Genomic DNA, 17,496 nt, shown 5'->3' on the forward strand with positions numbered 1-17,496 from the left:
CGCCTCCACGAAGGGTCGCACTGGTGCGGCCGGCCATTAGTTCCGGGTGCAAGGGAAGGTGTTTACCCCACACTCTTCTTTTGTTGTCGTGCACGCTCCAGAAGTGGCCTGGCTCACAGTGTGAGACTTCATTTTTTTAAAATAAAAAAGTTACATGAATCGACAGTATAAAAATATAAGTTAAATGACTTGACAAAATAAAAAATTAAAAGTGAAATGACTTGACAGTATAAAAATAAAAATTAAATGAACTGACAATATAATATCTAAATCCACATCACTAATGTGGTATGCTTCAAATTTAAACAATTTACTTGCGTTTTAATAAATCAAACGCTACTTATTAATTCACTAAAATGAATAGGATTATGCCTTGTGCAAGTATAGGTCAGGACAGCATAGGTTTCACATGTTATTTACACCTACACACATGCATACCTGTTGTATATTCTACAAACTAACTACCCATAAACATGAATTACTCAAAATTTTACTTCAATCCACTACAATGTAATCCAGCAAGCTACTTCAATGCTACTTCAACACAGTGTTTATACCACTACAACATTGTTCTAATTCGTTCTGATAAACCGAGCGAGGTGGCGCAGTGGTTAGCACACTGGACTCGCATTCGGGAGGACGACGGTTCAATCCCGTCTCCAGCCATTCTGATTTAGGTTTTCTGTGATTTCCCTAAATCGTTTCAGGCAAATGCCGGGATGGTTCCTTTGAAAGGGCACGGCCGATTTCCTTCCCCATCCTTCCCTAACCCGAGCTTGCGCTCCGTCTCTAATGACCTCGTTGTCGACGGGACGTTAAAACAACACTAACCTAACCTAACCTAACCGTTCTGATAAGAGACTAGCAATTATACATTTATCATACTCATATGTCTATACATAAAACAGGAAGACAATTTCACATCCATACCCGAGGCAGGATTGGACTCTGCGACAGTAGCGGACGAGCGGTTCCAGACTGCAGCGCCTAGAACCGCTCGGCCACTGCTGCCGGCAGTCTCCATGGTTTCCCTTAACATCTGAGCTTCATGATGAACTCAGCCTTCGGTTGTTTATCGTCTTGTATTTTGAGCAGTACCATATCCTAAGGTGTCAAAATCTGTTTCAACTAATAACCTCCACAGCTAAAGGAACACAACGTGTGATACGACTTAAGCAAAGTATGATACAGTGGTATCAGACGCGAAGGTCGTCTTGGCTCGGACTGTGCAGAGTTTGGTTTTTAGCTTTTACCTACCTGGATGATAAGCATTTCTCATTCGGCAAATATGTGAACGTTGCTACTTAAGATGGTTTATGATTAAGCTAAATCCCTTCACCTACAACTTCGTAAAAAGAAATCGTATTAACTGCACTGACCAGCGATTTGTGGAGTGATTACTGCCCATATTTTGCCGCATGTCGCTGGTTAGAAGCATAAGCTTACTGAGCAGACAACCGATCTCCCGGAAGGAAAGGAGGAATGAAGTGAGACCTCTCATGTCGAAGGGTGGTTCAAAAATGGCTCTGAGCACTATGGGACTTAACATCTATGGTCATCAGTCCCCTAGAACTTAGAACTACTTAAACCTCACTAACCTAAGGACGTCACACAACACCCAGTCATCACGAGGCAGAGAAAATCCCTGACCCCGCCGGGAATCGAACCCGGGAACCCGGGCGCGGGAAGCGAGAACGCTACCGCACGACCACGAGCTGCGGACTCGAAAGGTGGTGTGACTTATTTCAGTACTAATAAAATCAAGTTAAATGAACAGGGACGTTGGCAGTAGGAGGTCACTGTTGGTCCAGTAGGACCGTTGCAGTACATGGTTCTCGAAATGATGCAGAGCCAGTTTATGTTGAGAATATACAGAAATGGAAGCCACAGGGCTATTAAATTCTGCAATTCGTATTCATTGCTTACACATGAACTTACTGTTGCAGTATACTTATAGAGCTCAATAAGTCAAATGCATATTATCCTGTGAGAATGATCAGTGGTAAAGAGTCTTCGCTACTTCAGATTACTGAAACTGGTGTTCCACAGAGTTAAAATTTCCGATTGGCTACTATGAAAGGGTACAGTGCCGCCCGACATTGAAAATTGGTACAACATTCTTCGTTATTCTAGTCAGTACAACATATTTTTTGCAAAAATAACTCAATTTCAATTAATACAGCGAAGCCGGATACCAGTGTGGGAAAGAATGACAAATTATTTATTTAATGGATCACATGTGCACTCCCACAAAATAAATCCCTACATCCAGTTTGGTGAGATCTGTGAAATGAATGAGTGTAAGGTCGTCTGCTAACTGCAGCCATGCCCTCTGGCCGGAATTTCTCATGTGTTATTGTTGTAGGTTACAGAATTTGTGTGTTTAGGTTATAGAATTTATCGGAATAAATAAGATAGTGAAAAGAAATAGATTGGTGGCCTTTTCCTTCGAATTGTATGTTGTCATGATATCCAGAATTTATAATGTGTGCGCCATTCATATTCAGTGCGATGGCCACGTGTTGATAAAAGCCGTTAAATAAGAAAGAAAATGTGATATTGCCAGTGCGTAGTGAACAGTCAGTGTTGTGTAAATTACTAATAGTCAGAAGTGCATTTCCGTTGCGTAATATCCAAGCAGGAGAATAACTTTTAACTTAATTGTGAGTACTAGAGTTCATGTTACTTGATCAATAAAAAATTAATCCACTCGCTTGGCAGACCACTCATCTTGCAGGCCTGACTGCTTGATGCCATAGTATGAGCAAGGCATGTGGGTGCCTCTCAACTAAGTGTAAGCCTCTGAGTCGGATGTCTGCTTTGCAACGTTGAAACTACAGTTAGACTATTTCTGCGAAAATATCAACTCGGACCACGTAAAATGAGTTTACTGCGACGAAAACACTTGATCTTCTGCGGTATTGTCTTCCTTGCGCTAAATGAAATAGGTGACGTCGACCAAGTCATCTAGAGAGAATGGTTCTGATATTTAACAGAAAACATTAACATTCACTGGCAGTGTAAGTGGTGTTTACTGCCAGTTGTAGCATTTTACTAGCGTCATTGCTAAGCGCAAGTAAATGATGTAGACTAACCCAATTCCTATTATGAAGTAACGTCTTCATCAGTTCATTTAGTTTCATTGCAATCCACGAATAACTGGAGATGTCGCATATTTACTTAATAAGTATTCCCTAGATATGGAAGGAACTAAATAACTAATTGTGACTCTCCACTTGCCACAGAACGCCGCTACCGTTCTCTAAGGACTAAATAAGTACCGGTTTTGGTCAACCTATTCTAAAAGTGACCAACAAGCATTAAAATATTCCTCCAAACACGTGTACGGCAGCAGCAGAACGAAGAAGTTAATAGCGGTAATGACAGTATTAATCTAAGTATTTGGTATCTTCATACTTTGCAATCATATTTCTCAGTCTAAGAAATTTTTTGAAGTAGGAAACATTTCAAAATGGCTTCGAATGGATGCTATAGTTTCTAAAAGCGTCCTTACATCGTGTTGACATGAGATCTGCATTATTTGCCTATCAGAAACCTGCAGATAATTAACCAGTTAATAGAGAACTAAATTTTTTCACCGTATGTAATCTGGACTCTAAGCACATTATACGTTACGACACACTCAGGAACTTAGCCAATGTGGTCTTCGGTGGTCTCTTGGACTGATCCTAAGCTCTTAGTTGCGAGGTGTGGGTTTGATTCCCACTTCCATCATGTATTTTAAGCACACACGAACAGATCTCCTTCACGTTTAGTAATACTAAGTGAAGAACGTTAGGTTGCACCATAGATTAGAATACAGAATAAAAATATCGTATCCCTTCGCTACCAGCTGGGCCAGAGTCGATTTTGTGTGGGCTGCAGCAGAAGCGGAAGTTGCGGCAAGCAGGAATTGTGTCGCCAGTGAACTTCCTTACACTAGAATCTTCATTGTATTAAGTAAACCACGGGTCACTTCAGCTCACAGAGCTCTTATTTTTGAACTCGAGCCGTTGTAATATTTGGTGCTGGACTGGGATTCGAATCGAGTCTCCTCGTACATGGTATCTGATCCGCACGAGACAATATAGTTCAATAATTTCGTTGTTTTCCGCAGAGTTGCAAACTACTCTGTGTCTCCACGAAAGGCACGTATGTGGGTTTGAATACTGGTCCAGTACAAATATATTAATTATTTCATTCCAAGCCCCAGCATATGCACACCGAAGTACTAAAGACAAATAATTTTCATTTTTAGTTTTTCTACATGTGCTCTCGACAGTAACGATAGGTGCCGTTATTTCTAGTCAAATATGTATGCTTCTCACTACTGGTGAGCGAACAGTTTGTGGATAGAAAAAACGGCGGTAGGTGCCAGGTTCGATTCTCAGTCAGGCAAAGGAATTGTATCCTCATTTGAAATTCTAATATCTCGCTGCTGGTGAAAAAAATCGATACCTAACTTCTGATTTTACTTAGTTAACACTCTGATGGGTTCGATTCCCTGTCACAAAATCTTAAATCATGCTACTTCGTTTTAAACACATGCGAACTTTGTTACTTGATTTTATATTAAATGTTTTTCGTAGTTAGTTAACAGAGAGATAATGGTCTTGAAAGGATTCCAGGCAGAACATAAAAATATTCAGGTTCAGATTTTCTAATTGGCACTGGTAAAAACTTCTGTAAAGGACGAGCCAGTCGGTAGGAAAAGGATTTTTTCCATTACGGCCAAACCACGGCCAGCAGTGTTTGCTGCCTGTAAATTCTTTCGTCCGACGGTCTAGCAACAGGAAGTCAGCACCAAGGAAGGGCACCTTGATCACGTGCCTCCCTTGCGTGCTGACCAGGTAACGCCGCCCCAGGCGTCGCTCTGGACTTAGTTTTCGCAGACACCAACCTTCGCCATACTTTACCTTCTGTCTCACCCTCACCTCCCTTGGCCCGACAAGCATAGCTTTTGCCAATAAATGGTCTGACAGAAGAAACTTTGTCCTCCTCTTTCCAAAACGCCCACAGCTGTCCCATCCACCCAATCCTGTACACTTCGATACTTCAAGATTCGGTTTGCCTAGTCATCAATGACGAACGTTGCTGTGATCGAGTCTCGATCAGGCACAACAGTTTTGCTTCATTAAAATGGCTATAGGTGCTTGGTTTCAATCCAGATACAGAACAAAAACTTTGTCATGTCGTTTAAAGTTCACACATGTGGATAAATAACTGCTCAACCTTGAGTACAGATATTTTGTTGGTGATACAATGTTAATGTTGAGAATTCCATAGAGTGCTTGCCACTGTTAATTGAGTTGCGTTCATCTGGTTAGTTTACCATCCTGTTTATGACAAACCACTTGTATCAGGAAAATATTTCACATGGGTAGGAAAACCTTTTAAAGACCAAAAATTGTCAGAGAAAATCTTAGGAGTCCAGATATCATCTCAAAATATCTTGCTAACAAAAATATTTATTTCTGTGTAAAGACTGCTGGAATGACTTACGTGACCGAGTGAGTTAACTCAAACTCGAATTATTGTTTAGTGATTGTGAAATGTGAGCTACTGTCATAAAATAGAAACATATTCTAGTATTTGCAATATCATGGTGTAGATCTATGTCTGGAATGTTTACCTTAAAGAACAGTGTTCTCTAGCGATGTCTTGTGGTATCCATTTTGTATAGTCATACATCTGTACTGCAAAGACAATAGATGACCTGCAAGACAACTATGTTATGTGGGCTGTACGCAAAACAGGGGAAATGTAGTTCAGGTTGTTCCGATGCTTTTGGCTGTGATAGTGCATAGGAAAAGAGAGCGAACCTATCGCAGTTTCAAGCGTCACTCTGTACTATACTCGTGTCTCTGCGATAAACACTCGCCATCCCACACGACTTACTTAATTGCTGAAGACATCTCCAAGCCATTCATATACCTGAGTACCTATTATGTATGTTATGACATTCATTAGCAGTATACAGCGGGGCACTGTGTCTAATGCTTTCCGGAATCTAGGTATATGGAATATACCTGTTGCTCTTCATCCATGATTTGCAGTATATCATGTTAAGAAAATGGGAAGCTGCCTTTCGTCCGGGATACACTTTCTATATCCGTGCTGTTTTGTTTACAGAAGCTTTTCTGTCTCAAGGAGATTTATTCTGTTCGAAATTACATCGTGATCAATAATTCTGCAGCAAACGTATGTTACTGATACTGTTCTATGATTTTTCAGACCCTGTCTTCTAACCTTTAGGAGTCACCTGCCATGTTCTCTAGTCGCTTGGGAGTTAGCGCTGGGCGAGATATGGGCGATAAAGGAAAGCTAAGTTACCAGTCAGTGCCGAAGAGTACTCTCTGTAAAAGCACACTGGGATTCCATCCGTACCTAGCAACTTAATTGTTTTCGTCTCTCTCAGATGCTTCTCAACACCAGGGACGCTAATTTCTACGAGGGCTATTCGGAAAATAAGTTACGATCGATCGCGAAATGGAAACCACTGGGAAAATTAAAAATGTTTCATTTGCATTAGTTAGCTACACCTTTCAGCTACTTCTCTACGTTGTCGCCGCTCCAGCTTGGGCATTTCTCGTAGCCTTGTGCCAACTTTCCAATACTTTCGTCATAGAAGGCAGCTGCCTATGCTTTCCACCAGTACTCTATGCTGGTCTACAGCTCGTTGACTGCGCCAAAACTTCGTCTTCAAAGCCCGCGGTTCGAGTAGATTTCCCCACCATGTTATAGTTCTGGGTGGAGATTTTAATTTGCCGGATATAGACTGGGAGACTCAAACGTTCATAGCGGGTGGCAGGGACAAAGAATCCAGTGAATTTTTTTTTAACTACCTTGAGCAGTTAAACAGAGAACCGACTCGTGGCGATAACATATTAGACCTTCTGGTGACAAACAGACCCGAACTATTTGAAACAGTTAACGCAGAACAGGGAATCAGCGATCATAAAGCGGTTACGGCATCGATGATTTCAGCCGTAAATAGAAATATTAAGAAAGGTAGGAAGATTTTTCTGTTTAGCAAAAGTGACAAAAAGCAGATTACAGAGTACCTGACGGCTCAACACAAAAGTTTTGTCTCAAGTACAGATAGTGTTGAGGATCAGTGGACAAAGTTCAAAACCATCGTACAATATGCGTTAGATGAGTATGTGCCAAGCAAGATCGTAAGAGATGGAAAAGAGCCACCGTGGTACAACAACCGAGTTAGAAAACTGCTGCGGAAGCAAAGGGAACTTCACAGCAAACATAAACATAGCCAAAACCTTGCAGACAAACAAAAATTACGCGAAGCGAGATGTAGTGTGAGGAGGGCTATGCGAGAGGCGTTCAATGAATTCGAAAGTTAAGTTCTATGTACTGACTTGGCAGAAAATCCTAAGAAATTTTGGTCTTATGTCAAAACGGTAGGTGGATCAAAACTAAATGTCCAGACACTCTGTGACCAAAATGGTACTGAAACAGAGGATGACAGACTAAAGGCCGAAATACTAAATGTCTTTTTCCAAAGCTGTTTCACAGAGGAACACTGCACTGTAGTTCCTTCTCTAGATTGTCGCACAGATGAGAAAATGGTAGATATCGAAATAGATGACAGAGGGATAGAGAAACAATTAAATTCGCTCAAAAGAGGAAAGGCCGCTGAACCTGATGGGATACCAGTTCGATTTTACACAGAGTACGCATAGGAACTTGCCCTCCTTCTTGCAGCGGTGTACCGTAGGTCTCTAGAAGAGCGTAGCGTTCCAAAGCATTGGAAAAGGGCACAGGTCATCCCCAATTTCAAGAAGGGACGCCGAACAGATGTGCAGAACTATAGACCTAAATCTCTAACGTCGATCAGTTGTAGAATTTTGGAACACGTATTATGTTCGAGTTTAATGACTTTTCTGGAGACTAGAAATCTACTCTGTAGGAATCAGCATGGGTTTCGAAAAAGACGGTCGTGTGAAACCCAGCTCGCGCTATTCGTCCACGAGACTCACGAGGGCCATAGACACGGGTTCACAGGTAGATGCCGTGTTTCTCGACTTCCGCAAGGCTTTCGATACAGTTCCCCATAGTCGTTTAATGAACAAAGTAAGAGCATATGGACTATCAGACCAATTCTGTGATTGGATTGAAGAGTTCCTAGATAACAGAACGCAGCATGTCATTCTCAATGGAGAGAAGTCTTCCGAAGTATGAGTGATTTCAGGTGTGCCGCAGGGGAGTGTCGTAGGACAGTTGCTATTCACAATATACATAAATGACCTTGTGGATGACATCGGAAGTTCACTGAGGCTTTTTGCAGATGATGCTGTGGTGTATCGAGAGGTTGTAACAATGGAAAATTTCTTATGACTGCCATTACAATGAATGTTCTTTTATGAGTTTTTTCTTATAACTAGGTTAATTAGTTTTCCAACTCAGTAGAACCTCTTTTTTGTGTGGCTACAGTTGGTGGTGACCCAATATTTCACTTTTATTTTAATGTCAGATAGCATTTCCATTTGCGTGTGGCTCTTTTAGCCATCAGGGTGTAGCTTAGGGTTCCACTCATTTCATAAAAACCACTTAAGTGCACGTCACTTACAGGTTCATCTGGATAGGGACGCTCTTCCGTGAGCTGGAGACCAGTTAACAATACCGGCAAATGAAGGTGGATTAGGCTTAATAGACTGTAAGGAAAAAATGCACCGCCCTCAAAGTTAAAAATCTTATAAAATCCTTGAAATAACCAGCAAGTCAGTCGGATTTATTGAAGGCCGAGTGGGGAAGGTAATATTTATCTGCCGTCCCATAACAATAAATATAATCATCCTTGGAGAATGATATTCATCTGACCTCCCATAAAAATACGAATAATCTTTCTTGGAGGGTGATATTCATCTGACCACCCATAAAAATACAAATAAGATAATAACAAGTAGATTTGTATTTTGAAATTAATATTGTTGGTCTAATCTCTAAGTAGGCCTTTTACAGAAAAATAAAATAAAGTAAAATGAAGAGTACGCTACGTATAGCTTCAATATTTTGCCCACATGCCACTGGCATCAAGAACAGCTTGGATCCTTCGGGGCATAGAGTTGACAAGTTTATGGAGAAAGTCCTCATCCATGGAAATTCTCTCCTGTCAGGAATGAACCAAATCCCATAGATTCCCTGAGGAGGGTCTGGCCCATTGTTCCGCAGAGTCTTCTTAAGTTGAGTCTATACGTACTCTATGTGATTGCGATCAGGTGACTTTGGAGGTCACGGAACGCGTTGAATAATATCCTCCCTCCTTTGAAAGCAGCTCTGAATCCTAATGCTAGTGTGCAATGGGTGATTATCATGTAAGTTAATGAGACGTCCTTCAGGATACCAAAGCCGAGTTTTAAGAATGATTACGTTTTGGAAAATGTTCATAGCATGCTGAACTGAACCTGCTTTGGGTTCGTTCTAAAGTTCCTGCACCCATGCGAGACGGTCTAACCCAAAATTTCACGCCAATGCATCCGGTTATGGCGCGAGTGGCCACGAAGCGCGTGTCATATCGTTGTCCATCCGGCCGGTAAACAAGAGTATGACATCTGCTTGTGGACTCAATTGTGCTCTCGTCGTAGAAAGTGACTTTCCTCCCATTGACATCTTGTCAGGATCTCACAAATGCTAGTCTGTACACGGCTCGTTGACCAGAGAACGGTTCTTTGATAAGAGCATGACGGTACCTGATTCGATGGCCCTTCAATCTTCTGAAAGCAGTTCTCGAGGAGACCAGGAAATGTGAAGCTCTGCTTCGTTCCCAGAAGAGTGACAAAGGAGCATTCTGAGCCTCCCTGACCAATTCTTCATCCTGCGTCCGTGTAGAGACTCATGGTCCTCCAGGTGTTGGACATCTCGCTATCTCACGATTATGTCTAAATCGTCTAATCCATCTGTTTGCTGTGGAATCAACACCATAACAACGTCGTGCCTCAGATGCACTTCGATCGTTTTCAACGAAAGAAATTAATCGCTCGTGAACATTCACGTCAGCCATTTTGAATCAGACCTATGACATATACCAATCAGCTGATACGTTTCTCTCAGCTGAAAACACATCAGGTGGTGGTGGAAGTAATTACAAATAAATTTGCCCATTTTCAATATTTTTACTGAGACCATTTGACTGTTTGTTTAAAGATTAGACTATTATAAAATGGAATGTTTTTAAAGAATGTGAAACCTACAAAAGCCTATAACTGCACAATTTGTGGTGAATTAAGGTTTAAAATATTATCTACAAATGTCTAAATTTTAAAAAATACAATAAACTCCAATGAGCTTATTCTTTTATTGTGTTGATCTCATTTTGTTCGTTATTCGTGGTTGTATTTGTTTTGGGGCGGACGTCCCATGACACCTGTTCAAGTTTATCGTTCATTCATCCACGCAGTTCTTCTATTACAGAGGAAAGCTAGTCCTCCGACCGAACACGGTGAGCTACCGTGCCGGCTGTACTCAGCCTTTGAGACAGATGTGAAACGCTCGTCATTGTACTAGTTCTACCTACGTGCAGTTCATATATTTCAACCATTTTTACGTGCTCGAATAATGTTTTTCAAAAGAAATAATACGATGACTTTACTTGCTATAAATCTCGTCATATACTGTATCCTACCTATTATATTGCTTGTATTTGACGATATAAACACCAAGCTGACGCTCCACGACAGCCTGAATTGTGAACACTGGCACTCCTGAACTTGGGCGTGTGCAATGCTCTCTTCTTGGATTCTTAAATTATTCGGGCCGGGCAATCTTTTGCCTCTCATTTGTACATTGTCCTCACAGTCTAGCGTATACGACACCCCACATTCTACTGAGTCATCTTCCAGAAACGATAATGTTTCATCTGCCACTTCTTTCTCATTCTGTGAAATTCCTTTGATTCCTTTCTGTTGAAGAGTCAATTTCGACAACGGTTCTTGGGGATATAATGCAATGTGTGCTTCGCTTCTCGTTGCCATTGTTCCCTCTTTGTATCACCGCCACAAGCACTGTTGCGAGTTACTCGTCCACTAAGCAGTTGAACTGCGCCCCGTAGCTTCATGCTAAGCTCACCATTGGATGCCATTAGCTACCAATATTGAGGTTGCATGGTAGACAATATGTGGGGCGTCGGATGCCGTAAACATCTTTAGCCTTTTGCGACTTCGCACCCAAGGAGTTCCTTGTAAGAAATAGTCGGGGGCGTGGCGATGGTGGAAGCTTAAGATCGTGTTGATGCGAGACGCCAGATGCGAGACTGCAGACTCTCGGTCGAATGCCCACTACAAAGCAGTTAATCCGGTTGACTGAATTTGTAGTCAGAAGAGGAGTTACAATTTGTTCTAGAAGTGTGTACGAAAATGAGTATGAGCTGGAGACGGTTATCAGACAGCTTCATGACTCATAGAGTGAGACGTATTCCGTTTGAAACGAACGTGGTGACTGAGTGCAAGCTGACGAGGCGAATTTTGCTCTAAACTGGGCTCCTCGTGGCGATGGACACTCTGCAGGGAGTCGAGAGGACGCACATCGCTGGACAGCGTTGCGAAACATTGCTTGCAAGGTTCGAGTAAACACTTTCACTACTAGATGTGATAAAGTGCTGATTTCACCGCTAAGAATAGTGTAGAGAAACGAATCGGTCCTTCTTTGTGGAGACTAAGGCATTACGAAGTGCTTGTTTATTGACACACACTTGAGACAAATTTTTGCTCCTGGTTTATGACCAGGAAGATTCGTGTCCGGCATTGTACTAAAGTAGTTTCGACGCGAGGAGTTTTCGGACGCCACTTGACGTCCACTGTGCATTCAGAATTTTCTGCTACGGAATGCACTTCGTCTGGGTGACGACCAGCAGCACTGCGCAGATCACTGCTGCATAGTAGCCCTTCCCAACACTGACTTTGGTGATATACGCACCCCGTTTCAGTAGATACGTTATCTTTAACAGTAAATGTGTTACGTTCAATTAATTTGATCATAGAGCTCTGTATTGAGAGTGCGAGTCATGGTGGAGGTTTCCGCAACTTTGATGTTAATCAGTATCAGTCATTTTGTGGTACCGTCGAAAAGACGGTGGCGCGATTTCGATTCAACTCACAAATGTTTTGCCCATCACAAAGTTAGATTAATGAATAAAAACTAACATTCTGGGTCAATACTTATCAAATTTACATATTTTTCTTTGAATTTTGTTTTTACAATAAATACCTTGTCAGTATCCAGTTTTTGTGCTGTTCCTAGGATTTGATTCCAAATACCTATCATGATTAAGTTAGATTAGAGTACCATCACAACATGGTGAACTAATTCACATGGAACCCCCGGTATCAGGTTGACAATGAGAGGGCGAATCTGATAGACTTTAGGCGTGACCACTCCATTACAAACACAACACTGACAGCCAGCACACGTACCCATACCGTGCGCTACCAATATGTCGCACTGCACTGCGGGGTGGTACTGAAATTTTAGAATTAAAACAAATTTTGCAGAAAGAAAGACATTCATACGTTTACAAGGATGCACGAGGATCGAGATCTGTGTTTCATTATATATAATTAATTATAAAATGAAAAATCTCATGCGGGATGTGCGTGTTTATATACGAAGGGATATAGGAAGTGACCAGTGCCTCCTGGAGATTAAGATAAGACTACTATCAAAGTATGAGAAAAATAAGAAACTCCAAAGGAGGCCACAACATGAGATGTTAAAAATCGACATAGAATGGAATGATATTAAGACCTGCGACATTGACCCAGACTCAGAGGCACTAGGTAAAAGGAAGAAAACAGAAGCGAAAAGCTACTCAGAATTTGGCACACATATAGTAAAGAAGCCATTAAAGATATACAAGTAGCCTGTCTGAAGTTTCTACAGACAAACACATTAGAGAGTTGGAAACACAAAAATTGACACTGAATGCTGCAAAACAAATAGTGCGCAAAGCACACCAAGAATCGTGAAACTCTTGGAACTTGACGTACACGATAGACATCAATGTACATACGAAGTTAAGAAAGCGCGAAACAGGGGAGAATCACTATATTGTCTTATGGAGTACTCGGAAGACCGAAGGTGGCACGGAGAAAGTGAAACAATATATCTAATTACTATGGACGCGATGAGAGGCTTTGAAAGGCATGAGAAACAGAAAAGCTACAGTAATAGATAGAATAAACACAGAACCAATTGAATGTCCAGGCTCATCACTAGATAAAAGAACTTTGCAACTACACTCCTGGAAATTGAAATAAGAACACCGTGAATTCATTGTCCCAGGAAGGGGAAACTTTATTGACACATTCCTGGGGTCAGATACATCACATGATCACACTGACAGAACCACAGGCACATAGACACAGGCAACAGAGCATGCACAATGTCGGCACTAGTACAGTGTATATCCACCTTTCGCATCAATGCAGGCTGCTATTCTCCCATGGAGACGATCGTAGAGATGCTGGATGTAGTCCTGTGGAACGGCTTGCCATGCCATTTCCACCTGGCGCCTCAGTTGGACCAGCGTTCGTGCTGGACGTGCAGACCGCGTGAGACGACGCTTCATCCAGTCCCAAACATGCTCAATGGGGGACAGATCCGGAGATCTTGCTGGCCAGGGTAGTTGACTTACACCTTCTAGAGCACGTTGGGTGGCACGGGATACATGCGGACGTGCATTGTCCTGTTGGAACAGCAAGTTCCCTTGCCGGTCTAGGAATGGTAGAACGATGGGTTCGATGACGGTTTGGATGTACCGTGCACTATTCAGTGTCCCCTCGACGATCACCAGTGGTGTACGGCCAGTGTAGGAGATCGCTCCCCGGGTGTTGGCCCTGTGTGCCTCGGTCGTATGCAGTCCTGATTGTGGCGCTCACCTGCACGGCGCCAAACACGCATACGACCATCATTGGCACCAAGGCAGAAGCGACTCTCATCGCTGAAGACGACACGTCTCCATTCGTCCCTCCATTCACGCCTGTCGTGTCACCACTGGAGGCGGGCTGGACGATGTTGGGGCGTGAGCGGAAGACGGCCTAACGGTGTGCGGGACCGTAGCCCAGCTTCATGGAGACGGTTGCGATTGGTCCTCGCTGATACCCCAGGAGCAACAGTGTCCCTAATTTGCTGGGAAGTGGCGGTGTGGTCCCCTACGGCACTGCGTAGGATCCTACGGTCTTGGTGTGCATCCGTGCGTCGCTGCGGTCCGGTCCCAGGTCGACGGGCACGTGCACCTTCCGCCGACCACTGGCGACAACATCGATGTACTGTGGAGACCTCATGCCCCACGTGTTGAGCAATTCGGCGGTACGTCCACCCGGCCTCCTGCATGCCCACTATACGCCCTCGCTCAAAGTCCGTCAACTGCACATACGGTTCACGTCCACGCTGTCGCGGCATGCTACCAGTGTTAAAGACTGCGATGGAGCTCCGTATGCCACGGCCAACTGGCTGACACTGGCGGCGGCGGTGCACAAATGCTGCGCAGCTAGCGCCATTCGACGGCCAACACCGCGGTTCCTGGTGTGTCCGCTGTGCCGTGCGTGTGATCATTGCTTGTACAGCCCTCTCGCAGTGTCCGGAGCAAGTATGGTGGGTCTGACACACCGGTGTCAATGTGTTCTTTTTTCCATTTCCAGGAGTGTATCAAATGAATGTTGGTGGAACTGCACGATTCCCGACTCTTGGTATAATGCAGAAGTAAACGCTCTTTTCAAGAAACGGAAAATCAATGAATGTAAATAATTATTTTGGCATCTATATTCTAATCACTGGTTACAAAATACACTCAAAGATTATCAATAACAGCAGGAAGATCATCATAGAAGCTATTATTTCTGAAGAGCAAAAGTGGTTTAGACCAGGTTGTTCACGCGCACACACTGTGTCCTTAATTAAAAACACTACAGAAAAACACAGAGAATTAAATACACAAACCACTTATGGCCTTGATTGACCTTGAGAATGCCTTTGTCCTTGTGAAGCATGATAACCCATTGAAGATTGTGTCTGAGTGTGGATACCCTTTTCACCTAATAGAGGCAGTGAAATGTCTCCACAAAAATACATGTATAGTAATAAAGACAGGTAGGAATCAATTAGAGGAAATAAGTATTAACATAGGCGTAAGACGAGAGGGTGAAGTATCACCTACCCTTTTTAATGTTTACATAGATTTCATTCTACGTCAGTTCAAATGTAGGGTAGAAAAAGGAATTAACAAACCGAATGACGAAGACCTAAATGTGCTTCTTTTTGAAGATGATATCGTTATGGGTAAAAGAAATGAAGATGGCCTTCAAAGAACAGTGCAGAAGCTGAATGAAATATACAAGAAATAAAACTTCCAAATTTCAAGTACTAAAACGAAAACAATGGAATTCCGAAGAATGCATCGCGCCCGGCTATAAACTGTTTTGGGTTACTCACTTTTAGAAAAAATCTCTCAAATCTCTGATTTTGACTCTTGACACTGAAAATGAATAAAGTGCTGCCGGTCCCTGTGTTACCCTATGCAATCTAAGGCTCTGATACCACGAGGAGGATGAAGGGCTGCACAGTGAGAGGCGTTATTGGAAATGAACATATTAGAAAATAGTAAAATATTTTAAACGTTTTCAAAATTGAAAAGCGTCTTTGAGATTTGATACAACACCTCATTAGCATGCCAAGGCACAGAATTCCACATAAGGTCCTGAATTAGAAGCTGCGTGGGAAACGATATACTGGAAGAACTCGAAGAAGATAGCAATGATTTTCTTTGTGAGTTCGGTACAGGCAACAGCCTAAGTCCTGAGAGGGAAGTGACTACGATAATGATGATGATGATGATGATTATGATGGTAAGATTCTTCCCATGACTCCTAGTCTGGTATCTACCTCTCGTACTGTTTTGTTTTATACGGTCACTCCTCTAAAATTCGCTCTGAATGGCTACTCCTGTATAATTTAAGTAGTTACGCTTTCCAGCAGTCTGCCGTCAATAGCGTAATTATGTACTAGTAGATATCCTCTCCTGTGCATTCGCAACATGTTACATTTCTTTGTATTCAGGGTCAACTGCCAGTCCCTGCATCATTCATGAATTCGCGGCAAGTCTTCCTGCATATCGCTACAGTATTCAGGTGTTGCCTTCTTACAGACAACTGCATTGTTTTATGAAGCTTCCAACAACATCTGCTACATCATTCACATGTACTCTAAACACTAATGGTCCTATCCCACTTCCTTGGGATACTCCTGAAATTATGTTTACATCCGCCGATTTTGTTCCAATGTGTTGAGTTCTATGTGTTAGGAAGTTCTGAATCTAGTGCAATACTCGAGACGCTTATATTTTTGCTCACTATATGACAGTGCAGAACTGTGTTAAATGCCTTCTGGAAGAGAAGGAACATAGTATCAACTTGAGGGATGTATTGATTAATAATTGAAACAATGTCTTCATCTACGAAACTAATTAAAACTGAATAGATTGAAAAATCAGCCAACCAGTTGCCAATAAAGGCTTGTTATCCCTTGACCATGGTTTTGATATTTGTAAAAATACCTTCTTCTGAAGTAATGGTCTTATTGCATCACGTGGTACCACAATAGATTAGATGAAGCCGAGCGGCTCTTGTCATTAACGAAATTGATGAAACAAGAGTTACTGCAAGCCATGGCTTTAGATAGAGCCAGATTACACATACCGTACTTCAGAAAGACTACTAATTAGTAAATACCCACAGGTAGAGGCTCTAGTCACCGTATAAATGTAATAGGCGCCACGAGATAAAATATTTGAGTAAGTTACATGTACCTTATACCAGAGACTTAGGTCTTAGTACACTCTGGTTTTTATAAACCAAAATGCATTAACTACGAGAATATTTACATTTGACAAACTGGGCGAAATTTCGATGGAAGATTTAAAGAACGTCTGAACCTAACTGGCACGGAAGCCTCTTTTTATTTTAATACAAACTTAAAAGAACAAATCCTCACAGCCAGTGACATGAATGAGTTAGGTACTGTAGTAGCAGAGTTAGATGATAGTGCAGGAAGTAGTAGATTTCCAGCCAGTGTTTGTGTCAGAGGAGGTCGTAGGTGTTCATAAAGAGCCTATAGCTCAAACTGTAGTCAACATTGCTCAGTTCAGGCAAGAATTGCAGACTGAATCTGCATCACACTCCACTGCAGAAGACGAAATGGAGGTTATTAAATAGCAGAGCTTAATAAACTCAAGAAGGCAATGAGTGATCGGCTGAGCTTGGAAATCCAAAATGTATTAAGAGAGAGACAAGTGAATCATGAGTGGAAGTGGTAAAATGTAATACATAATTTTTGTTATGGGTGCTGAAGGTTCAAACATGATGCCAGAAGAAGTAGGAGGCAATGAGCCATTTGTTCTAAATTTGGAAGCACAGTCAACAGGAAACATGCACACCACCAAAGAGGAGTTGGTCACAAGTATGGGAGTAGTGGACCAGATAATAAATGGGA

Source organism: Schistocerca piceifrons, chromosome X, assembly GCF_021461385.2.
Source record: "Schistocerca piceifrons isolate TAMUIC-IGC-003096 chromosome X, iqSchPice1.1, whole genome shotgun sequence".
Lineage (NCBI taxonomy): Eukaryota > Metazoa > Arthropoda > Insecta > Orthoptera > Acrididae > Schistocerca > Schistocerca piceifrons.